General features: G+C 37.2%; 1 protein-coding gene and 1 pseudogene across 1 annotated transcript in view; both read left to right on the top strand.

Annotated features, from left to right (window-relative positions):
• Dmd (dystrophin) overlaps positions 1-11,052 on the top strand; it is a 2,056,279-nt gene that overhangs the window by 804,345 nt on the left and 1,240,882 nt on the right. The gene's annotated exons all lie outside the window — the stretch shown is intronic.
• LOC116090759 lies at positions 6,697-9,719 on the top strand (annotated as a pseudogene).

Consider the following 11,052-nt stretch of genomic DNA (forward strand, 5'->3'; position numbering starts at 1 on the left):
CAAGTTTAAGTGTTTGATACCTTTCCTGAGACTTGAAAAACACCTTTAATAATTTTGCCTCTCTACATAATAATTTTCCCACATTCCAGGACATACTTAAAACAGGAGTAGACACTTCTAGCTCACCTCCCATTCAATTTTTCACTTACTTATTATTGCTGTCTTCTTCAAAAGTTCTGGTGAGAAAAGTGAGAGATGAGAATGATCTAAAAGTAAAAATAAGATACATTACAGGCATTGAATTCTGTTTGACAAGACAAGAGAGAAGGCCTGGTAATTTAAAATAGATAACAAAGTAGGTTAGACAGGTTAGTTGGACAGACAATGGTAAAGACAGAAAATTTTCAGTTGAAGGAAAATTGAATGTTAAGACATTTAACATGAAAAATCAATTTGCTGCCAATAAGAGACAGACAAAAATTAATTAACTTTAGAAATAATAACAATAGGACTAGACAACATTAAATTGTGAAGAAAGCTGTAAGAGTGAAATACTGATTTACGGTGAAGTCCATCTCTGAAAAATTTGTATAAGGCTTAGCTCCATGAAGCTATGGCTTGAGGAGGGGATGGGTAGCAGAACACACAAATGGTATCATGTTTGTTAGTACAAGATCTTCTTCATTGTAAAGTTCCATTAAGAAGTAAAAGTGCTGGCCAACACTTCATAGCAAAACAGCTCCTAGTCAAATTATCCTTTATTCTACTTCAGTAAAATCATGTATTATAAAAATTTTTAATTCCAAACCTAGGATTGTACCGCATCTTGATCATTCAGTTCCCAGATAAAAGACCTACAGCTTTTATTATTTACAATCCACTTTAAACAGCAAAAGAGTTGGACAGATATCTATCCTCTATACTATTAGAATCTACTTTCCTATCAATAACCCCAAGTTATTACATACTGTATTTTATGTGACTGCTCTTAACTCCAATTGGCCAGCCCCTAGGGCCACGTTTTTTATGATTCAACTAACCCATGGCAACTTCTCCTTGTGGTTCTCTCCTGACCTCCAAGCCCAGGAGCCCTATACCCAAACTATGTCTTCTGTGCCCAGCTATTAGCTGTAGGCATCTTTATTCACCAATCAAAAATAACTTGGGGGCAAAGTTACATAGTATCAATTGGCTCAACATGAGGACTCTCTCCTCTAGGGCAACCTGGACATGAGGAAACAGCAATAGCATTAGAATACAAACAACATCAGGCCAACCCACTATGATGTATAGTAAGAATAACCAGTTTCTAAGCATCTCACAGTTTTTTGTAAAATACTTTCATAAATCAAAACTGCACACGCATTCATACTTAAGGAATCAAAAGAAGAGAGAATTGTGGTTATGTTATGTATAATTATTGTCTTCAAGAAGTGTTTGATTATAGTCTGAAATAGCCAAGACCCCAGTCTTTGGAATCCTGTCTTATAATCATAGCGATATTCAGAGTTTCCTCATTTGATATTCATTCTTCAATATGTCACCATGTCCTGATGGCTTTGATGTGACTTTCATGTATTATTTCCCCTGTAACATATTCAGTTTGCTTTAGCTTATTTTAGCCTGTTAGCTGTTGGTCATTTTGGCTAAATTATGGTAATCAGATCAGCAGCATACTTTAGGGATTTAGTATAAAAAGCAAATGTAGAACCCTTGTCCAAAATGTGATAATTTCTAGGAAGGAACAGCAAAAACAATAAGCTGAGTGTCGGCTCTGGGACAATTTGTCCCAGTGTGACTACCTGGGTTGCATATAAAAGATGACATGTCCAAGTATCGTTTTTATGTTTTTATTGCCTTTACTGTCTAAATTGTTTTCAAAAGTATTCATAAGTTAAGAACATAACTTTGTTTCTACATGATATGCTTGGTTTATTATTTCACTGAAGATAATCAACCAAGAGCTTTATATTCTATTATCCTTAGTGTGCTAATAATAGACATATCTAGGACTACAACTTCTATATTTCTAATTTAGTGCTTTCTTTATGTGAATAAAAGATAATAAATACAGTGAATCATGACTTTCTTAAGTTGGACACTCTCTGCTAAAACTATTATCTTTGTATAAATATTGAACTTCAAGGAGGCTATTAGCATGAACATGTAGGTTCTAGCTAACATTGTCTTTAACAGTGTAGTAGACACTATACTTGTTACTATAACAATTTTAATTAGTGACTACACTTTGAGAATGAACAAATCATTCAAGTTAGTATTATATTAGTTATACTAATGTTAATATAAAATTGCAATATATATGCATGTAATAAATAACCCAACCTTTAAATTAGGGAATACAGACTTAAAGGGTTTTTTTGTTGTATTTTTTTTATTTTTTATTTTTTTCTAACACAACTCAATCTAGAGTGACCTTTGAAGAGGGAACTTAAATAGAGAAAATGAGTTTAGCAGATAGGTCTGTAAACAACTCTGTGGGGACATTTTCTTGATTAATATGTGGGCACAGCCCACTGAGAGGTTGATAGCACTGAGGTTCTGGGGTGTATAAGAAAGCAAACTGAATGTATACCTTTTCTTTTTTTTTAAAGATTTATTTATTACTATAAATGAGTACACAGAAGAGGGTGTCAGATTTCATTATGGGTGGTTGTGAGCCACCATGTGGTTGCTAGGATTTGAACTCATGACCTTCAGAAGAGCAGTCAGTGCTCTTATCCGCTGAGCCATCTTACCAGCTCAGAATGTATACCTTTTCATAGATGACCATTTGATATTGGAGAACCAATGTTGTACTCTTCAACAGGAAAGACTATTTCTAATCTTCTCAGTATTTTTTAATTGCCTGTGGTTCTTTCTGTAGAGCGGTGGCCTTGTAAGCTTTCACCCTTCCACGTAAGCATGTCTATTGTTGTTATACTAGTTCAGGTCATGTTTAGGCAGTCATGCTGGTGAGAAATTATACTTAACTTCTAACATTTCTAAAACACACATTCCACAACACAACCCCAGTTCCTCTTATTCTTACAGTCTTTGCACCTACTTACTCTTTTTAGTGATCTCTGCACCTTATGTACAGCATTTCTATTGTACATTTATCACTAGGTACTCTGCTCCACAACTCTGCATTTTATTTAGTTATGGTTTTCTGCAATGGTCTGCATATGTTGAAAGGGAAATTTCCACAATGACTGATAATAACTACAGTTATAGTTGAGTATAAGACATGCATTTATAATGAATTGAGGGATTATGCTGGTTAGTTAAATGGCAGAGACACATTCCCCTCTAAGATCCGTAACTTCACTTGCCTTGGATATTTTGTTAGGTTTCTGAAACGAGGCAACTTTCCCATTTTGTTCAGTAACTTTTGATCCCAATTAGAGAGCTGTTGTCTAATTGTGTAGGTATTCAGGCAACTACTACACTTGAAGTTTACCCTGCCATGCTGATTTTTTTTGTAATTCATAGCCACCATAGCTAGATAGGACTGCTAGTAATTCCCTTAGGAAGTTTATATGGCACCTTTTGTTACCATTAACCGAGTCCTCTGGGAGGGAGGAGAATTTCAAGTCATATCCAGACCTGGGAACTTTGGGCCATGTATCGCATGTATCTTCAGAAATAGGGACTTATTCCCTACTTCTTGCAGACAATAAAATCCAAAATAACAAAGGCTGTATGATTTGGAAGGCTTTTGAGCAACACTGACCAACAACTCAATGGAGAGATTCTCATGCCTGGTATTGGCGTTTTGTTAGAAGATCTTTGGCTCTTAAATCATTGTCATTGTATATATGAAGATATCTTTTTTTTTTTTTGAGACAGGGTTTCTCTGTATAGCCCTGGCTGTCCTGGAACTCACTCTGTAGACCAGGCTGGCCTTGAACTCAGAAATCCACCTGCCTCTGCCTCCCAAGTGCTGGGATTAAAGGCATGTACCACCACTGCCCGGCCTGACTTATTTTATTAAAGGTATTTTAATGTCTTTTACTTTTGAGTTGCTGTATACTATTTTATACATGTCTAATGATATTTTACCCCTTCCCTCCTTCCTCCATAACTAGAACCTCCCATTTTTTCCCCATATAACCTTTCAGCTCACTTATACCCTATTATTCCCTCATTATTACCCCTCTACCCATAGACCCTTTTCATTTTTCTGTTTTCTGTGGTTACTTCAGATTATGGAATCATATTTGATGTTTCAGAGCTAAGAAGTTAGATGAAAAATAGCTTGCCACAGATGTCTCTCTAGTTCAGGTTCACCTCACTCCACATGCTCTTTACAGCTTCCATCCATTTACTGTAAATATCATGGTTTCATATTTCTATACAGCAGTAAAATATTCTATACTATATATGGAAAACACTCCCATTATCCATTTGTCAGTTGAAGGATATACAGGTTGTTTCTGTTTCCTAGCTATTGTAATAGAGCACAATGTACCTGACTATAGATCTATCAAAGGAGTATGCATACAATACACAGACTGAGCAGGCTTTATATATGTACACTCACTCACATGTACTCAAATATACATGCAAATACAACAACAATTAAAAAGTAGAGGCCATTAATTTGAAAATGCATTAGGAGGAATATATGGGAGGGGTTAGAGGGATGCAAACAAACTGGGTTATGATATAAGTGTACTATAATATCAAAAAATAAGGATGATGTGGCAAAATATATATTTTTCCTCATATAATATACCTGATTACAGGTGTCTTTCTCCCTACTCTTCCCAGTTCCTCCTTACTTCTCTGGCTGTCCAGATCCATCCCTTTCTCTGTCTTGTCTGGCCACAGAAGGAAAGGACGTTTCTCATCCTGCAGAGATTTGATGCTCCAGGGTTGGGGAATCATGGTAGGAGGATAGGGGAGAGGGACCTGGAGTGGATGCAGCAAATTTGGATGTGAAATAATAATAATAATAATAATAATAATAATAATAATAATAATAATAATAAATACAGATAAAATTAAGAAGAAAACAAAGGCTTCTAAGGGATAATAATAAAATATAACAAAAAATATAATAAGACAAATAAAAAATCACATCAGAGGTGAACAAGACAAAAATAGAAGAAAAAGAACTCTTAAGAGAAGGCACAAGAATCAGAGACCTACTGGTTTATACACTTGAGACCCCCCCCCCCCAAAAAAACATAAAAACTAACCTGGAAGCTTACTACATACACAGAGGACCTGGAGCTGGTCCCTGCAGGCCCTTTGCAAGCAGCCTCAGTCTCTGTGAGATCATATGAGATTTAATCATTTTGATTTAGAGGACCTTGTTTACGTGGTGACCTTCATCTCGTTGGGCTCTTATTGTTTGTCAACCTCATTTTATTTCGGGTTCTCTGAGGCCTTAGTGAAGAGATTTGATAATAGCATGCCACTTCTGGCTGAAGTTCCAAGCACTCTCATTTTGCATAATGTCTACCTATGGGTCTCTATATTTGTTCCCATTATCTGCAACAGGAAATCTGATGATGTTTTAGCAAGGTTCTGATTAATCAACTAAAAACTAAATCAGTTGTTTAATTCACTTTTAACCTCATTTTCTATGTATTCAATTTCAGAATCATTTTTAGAATTTTTACCTTACTGAAATTTACTTGCCTACAACTTTTCTTTTTTACCTCCAGATTAAGAATTAATAGTTATTTCATATAATATAAAATACTATTTCAAGTTAGATTTTCATGTTTAATGCATCTTTAATACCTATGGCTGCTTTGGATTCTTACAGTAGTATTAAAACTTTTTAATTTTTATTGAGGCAAAAATACACTAAAATAATATTTTCCTTTTCTTTCATTCTTTAATGATTTAATAATGTGTATTATGCATTTTAATACATTAATTTCAAAGTCATTCTTCACCTATGCCCAAATTATTGCCCCCAAAATATCTTTATGTCAACTTCACATTTTCTTTTTCTAGCTTACTGAGGCCAGTCATTAATTTCCTTATGTGAATGGACATACTGTCATCAACAGGAACACAGGCAACCCAACAGGAACCACTTCCTAAAGAAAACTCCTGAGAGGCTCTGACAGGAGCTGAAGGGTTTGTAGCCCCTTAGGACGAACAACAATATGAACTAACTAGTACCCTCAGAGCTCCCAGGGTCTCAACCACCAACCAAAGAGTACACATGAAGGGACTCATGGCTCCAGCAGCATATGTAGCAGAGGATGGCCTTGAGGGACATCAATGAGAGGAGAGGTTCTTGGTCCTGTGAAGGCTAGAAGCCCCAGTGAAAGGCAATGCCAGGACAGGGAAACCAGAGTGGGTGGGTTGGTGACCAGGGAGGGGGGGATGGGGTAGAGGGCTTTTGGAAGCTAAACCAGGTAAGGGGATAACATTTGAAATGTAAATAAAGAAAATATCTAAAAAGAGAGAGAGAGAGAGAGAAAAAAAAAGAAGAAAACTCCCCTTTCCTATCATAGCAAACTTCAACTTGCAAAGCCTCTCTGCTAGGCTGAGACTTTGTTAGATTCTCCCCATCTGTGCTGGAATTTTTACTGACTGAATTTGTATAATATTATTCAGGAAACCACAGCCTTTGTGAAGTCATAAAAGCAATGATTTCTTTAGGGTCAGAAGACACTATTTTGCCACATTCCTACCTAATATTTTACTCTTATAGTCTCTCTATCAGCCATATAGGAATGATGTGGTGTAGACAGCTCATCTATGCCTGAGTCTTAATTTTAAGGAGGAATGTGGGTGGGAGAGGTATGCAGAGTAATTTCTTCTGTCTCAGGAAATACACATATAGAATAAGTAATAAAATATATTTAAGTGCATCAGTTTTTATGTCATTAAAATACAGATGTATTAATAAATTACCACTGAAGGTATAGAAATAACAGAAAACTATTTCATTTCTTCTGTATTAGTCTGTTTCTTAGAGCTGTTTTAATCTATATTGAGAAATTCCAGATGTGTAGCACACTACCCTATACTATTTGTTGGTCTCCTGGCAACAGTTGCATTTTGATATATTATGTTTTTGTTTCTTCTCCTCTTCCTCCTCCTCCTCCTCCTCCTTCTTCTTCTTTTTTTCCTTCTTCTTCTACTTCTTCTTTCTTCTTTTTGGTTGGTAAATGAGTAAACGTATGTTTATGTGTGTGCACATTTTTTGTATGTGTGTATATATTATAGTGTACATATGAATGTCAGATGACAACCTTGCATATTAGTTCTCACATGAAGTTTCTTTGATATTTTGCATTTCTTCTTTTTCTTTGATATGAAATGCAAATTAAAGGTCCACGAGTTTAGTCATATATTTTCCTCTTCATTTATTCCTCTATGGGAGCTTTATGATAATAATCCTTCCTATGCTATGGCATCTGGGTTTTAGGCATAGTATTTCTTTTTTAATATGCATTTTACTTTAATTCCTTGATTTATCTTTCAGTCTCAGTTCTATATAATAATGCAACTTCATACAGATAGAAGGTCAAAGGACCCTTATTATATATGTATTCTCTTTACTACCTTCAATTTTTAGAATGGGATTTTATTTTATTTCATTTTGCAATATGAGAATTTTCTTCTACCTTTTGATGATCACTTAAATTTCTTTTTAACACTAGCTAACACCTTTACCCAAGGGAGTATTAGGCAATCTATTGCTAATGTACAGCTTGATTTAGATTCATTCCCACTGAGGACAATTAACATTTTTGTGTTAACACAGCTGGGTGATCTCCAATTTCTACTAATACAGCTAATTTCCAACTTCTGAACAATTAAACCAGCAAGGGATAAAGTGATCATCCTTCATACCCATATTTCTCTATTGATACAAAGGGCTACAGTGCTTATACCGCCCAGCCAACTCAAGGATATGCGCAGACCACCCAGGCATATGGGCAACAAAGCTAGGGAACCTATGGACAGCCTACTGATGTCAGGCTCAGACCACTGCCACCTACAGGCAGACTGCATATGCAACTTCTTACAGACAGCTTCCCAATGGTTATACCACTCTAACTACCCCCTCCCCCAGCATACAGCCAGACTGTCCAAGGATATGGCACTGGTGCTTATGACACTACTAATGTTACAATCACCACAACACAGGTCTTTTATGCAGCTCAGTCTGCATATGGTATACAGCCTGCCTATCTCGCCTATGGCCAGCAGCCAGCAGCTACCACATCTATAAGACCACAGGATGGTAACAAGCCTACTGAGACTAGTCAACCCCTAGCACAGGAGGTTATAACCAACCCAGCCTAGGATATGGACAGAATAACTACAGTTATCCCCAGGTACCTGGGAACTACCCAATGAAGCCAGTCACCACACCTTCATCTTATCCTCCTACCAGCTATTCCTCTTCACAGCAGACTAGTTAAGATCAGAGCAATTACTCTCAGCAGAACACGTATGTACAGCCAAGCAGCTATAGACAGCAGAATAGCTATGGTCAATAAAGGCGCTATAGGCAGCAGCCTTCAACTAGTTAACACCCCCCACACACACACAAAATGGATCCTACAGCCAGGCTCCAAGTCAATATAGCCAACAGAGCAGCAGTGACAGGCAGCAGAGTTCATTCTGACAGGACCAACCCAATAGCATGGGTGTTTCTGGGCAAGAGTCTGGAGGATTTGCCAGACCAGGAGAGAACAGAGCTTGAGTGGCCCTGATAACTGAAGCAGGGGAAGATGGGGATTTGATCATGGAAGCATGAGCAGAGGAGGACATGGTGGGGTGGCTACTGGAGAGCAAGGTGGCTTCAATAAGCCTGATGGACCCATGAATGGAGGAATAGATCTTGATCTAGGCCTTCCTATAGATCCTGATTATGAAGATTCTGACAAGAGTGAAATTTATGTGCAAGGATTAAATGACAATGTGACCCTGGATGATCTGGCAGACTTATTTAAGCAGTGTTGGGTTGTCAAGATGAACAAAAGAACTGGACCATATCTACCATGATTCATATCTACCTGGATAAGGAGACAGGAAAGCCTAAAGGTGATGCTACAATGCCTTATGAAGATCCACCAACTGCCAAGGCTGCCATGGAATAATTTGATTGGAAAGATTTTCAAGGAAGCAAACTTAAAGTTTCTCTTGCCTGAAAGAAACTTCCAATGAACAGCATTGTGGTGGCATCCCACCTTGTGAGGGCAGAGGGATGCCACCACCAGTTAGTGGAGGTCCTGGTGGCCCAAGAGGTCCTGGAGGACCAATGGGATGCATGGGAGGCTGTGAAGGAGACAGAGGAGGCTTCCCTCCAAGAGGGTCCCAAGGTTCCAGGGAGATACCCTCTGGAGGAGGAAATGTCTAACTCCAAACTGGAGACTGGCAGTGTCCCATTCTGGGCTGTAGAAACCAGAACTTTGCTTGGAGAACAGAATGAAGCCAGAGTAAGACCTCTAAGCCCAAGGGCTTCCTCCTGCCACCCTTTCCAGCTCAGGGTGGTTCATGCCCTGGTGGCATGCAAGGAGGAAGTAGGAAGACTCATGGACCATGGTAGTTCTGGAGGAATGTTCAGAGGTGGCAGGGGTGAAGACAGAGGAGGCTTCCACAGTGGCTATGGCATAGACCTAATTGGCTTTTGTAAAGGAAGACAAGATGGTCCTGGAGGGACTTCCGAACCTTTAATGGGACAGATGGAAGGAGGAAGAGGCAGATGTGGATGACCTGGGAAAATGGATAAAGGCGAGCACCGCCAGGAAAGCAGGGACCGACCTTATCAGAGACCTGTAGAGCTTCATTGATGCCCAGGTTTATTTTTTAAATGAGAAAATGTTTTAAATTTATAATTCCATATTTATAATATTGGCAACAATATTATGATTATTTCTTGTCTGTACTTTAGTATTTTCACCATTTGTGAGGAAACATTCAAAGAAGTTAAATAGTAAAAACAACCACCACCACAACAAAAACAAAAACAAAGTGACTACTTTGTAGGAAAACATATCAAATTGTTGATGGGATTGGAAGGATATCTCTGTGATCTTCACTATGTTTTCTCTGTCCATGTAAGCTGTGGTCCAGATGAAACATTCTCTGTTGGGAAGACACTGTGGAATTAGACATGTCTATAGACATTGTCCTTCATCATAATATTTAACTAATTCTGACATTACCAAAACTGTATGAATCTTATACACTTGGCTGTAAATAAACCTGAAATGATACTCATTATGTCTTCACTAGGATAAAAAAGATCAATTTTATTCATAGAAAAAAAAATATACAGGGTTAGAAAAAAAAAGAAAAATAAGGTTTGCAACCAGCTTATATGTCTTTCAACCAGCTTCCATACTTGTAAGAGTACTCTTTCTAAGGTAGGCATGCTCTCTAACAAGGGACAATGTGTGATACACTATTTTGCTAGAGTTTATGAGGATCACCATCATCATAGCAGCACTTATGAGTCTTCTTATAATTTCAACTTATTGCACTAGCAATGTATAGAACATTCAAAAGTAGAAGTCATCTGTTTCTTACATCTTGCTCTTAGTGTTCAAGGAGCACATTCCAGATAAATGAAATTTATCACAGCGAAATTCCCTGACAGGAGATCCTTTCTACAAATTTGCACTACAGCCTTCTCTATCTATCTCATCAACTTGATGGGCAAAGCATTTGAAATGCTGCAGTCGCATTTGTAGAAAACAATGTTTACTGTTTTAGACCTAGAACTTTTTAAAATGAGATGAAATGAATTATAACATCATTGAACAATATCTATACTCCATCTATTTTTTTCATTGTTTTCAGAACTATAGAAGTTATAGGAGTATCTTTGATGAGTATGTATCATTACTTATAGATTAAGAAATCATTCTAAAGATTTAATAATTCCAGGACAGAGGGAAATTATTCATTTACTCAGAGATACATCATTAAGAAGGAAGCAAATTCAATACCAATTGACCATAGACTCCAACATAAAAGGTGATTTTTATTTCAATATAAATTTAATAGCTCAATCTATAATGGACCCATATTGTTATGTCCAAATTGCAAGTACCCAAAGACTGAGGAGCCAATTCCTATGTAAAACAAAAAAAGTGTATTTATTAAGGGTTCCCAAGTGAG

This window comes from Mastomys coucha, chromosome X, assembly GCF_008632895.1.
Source record: "Mastomys coucha isolate ucsf_1 chromosome X, UCSF_Mcou_1, whole genome shotgun sequence".
Classification (NCBI taxonomy): Eukaryota; Metazoa; Chordata; class Mammalia; order Rodentia; family Muridae; genus Mastomys; species Mastomys coucha.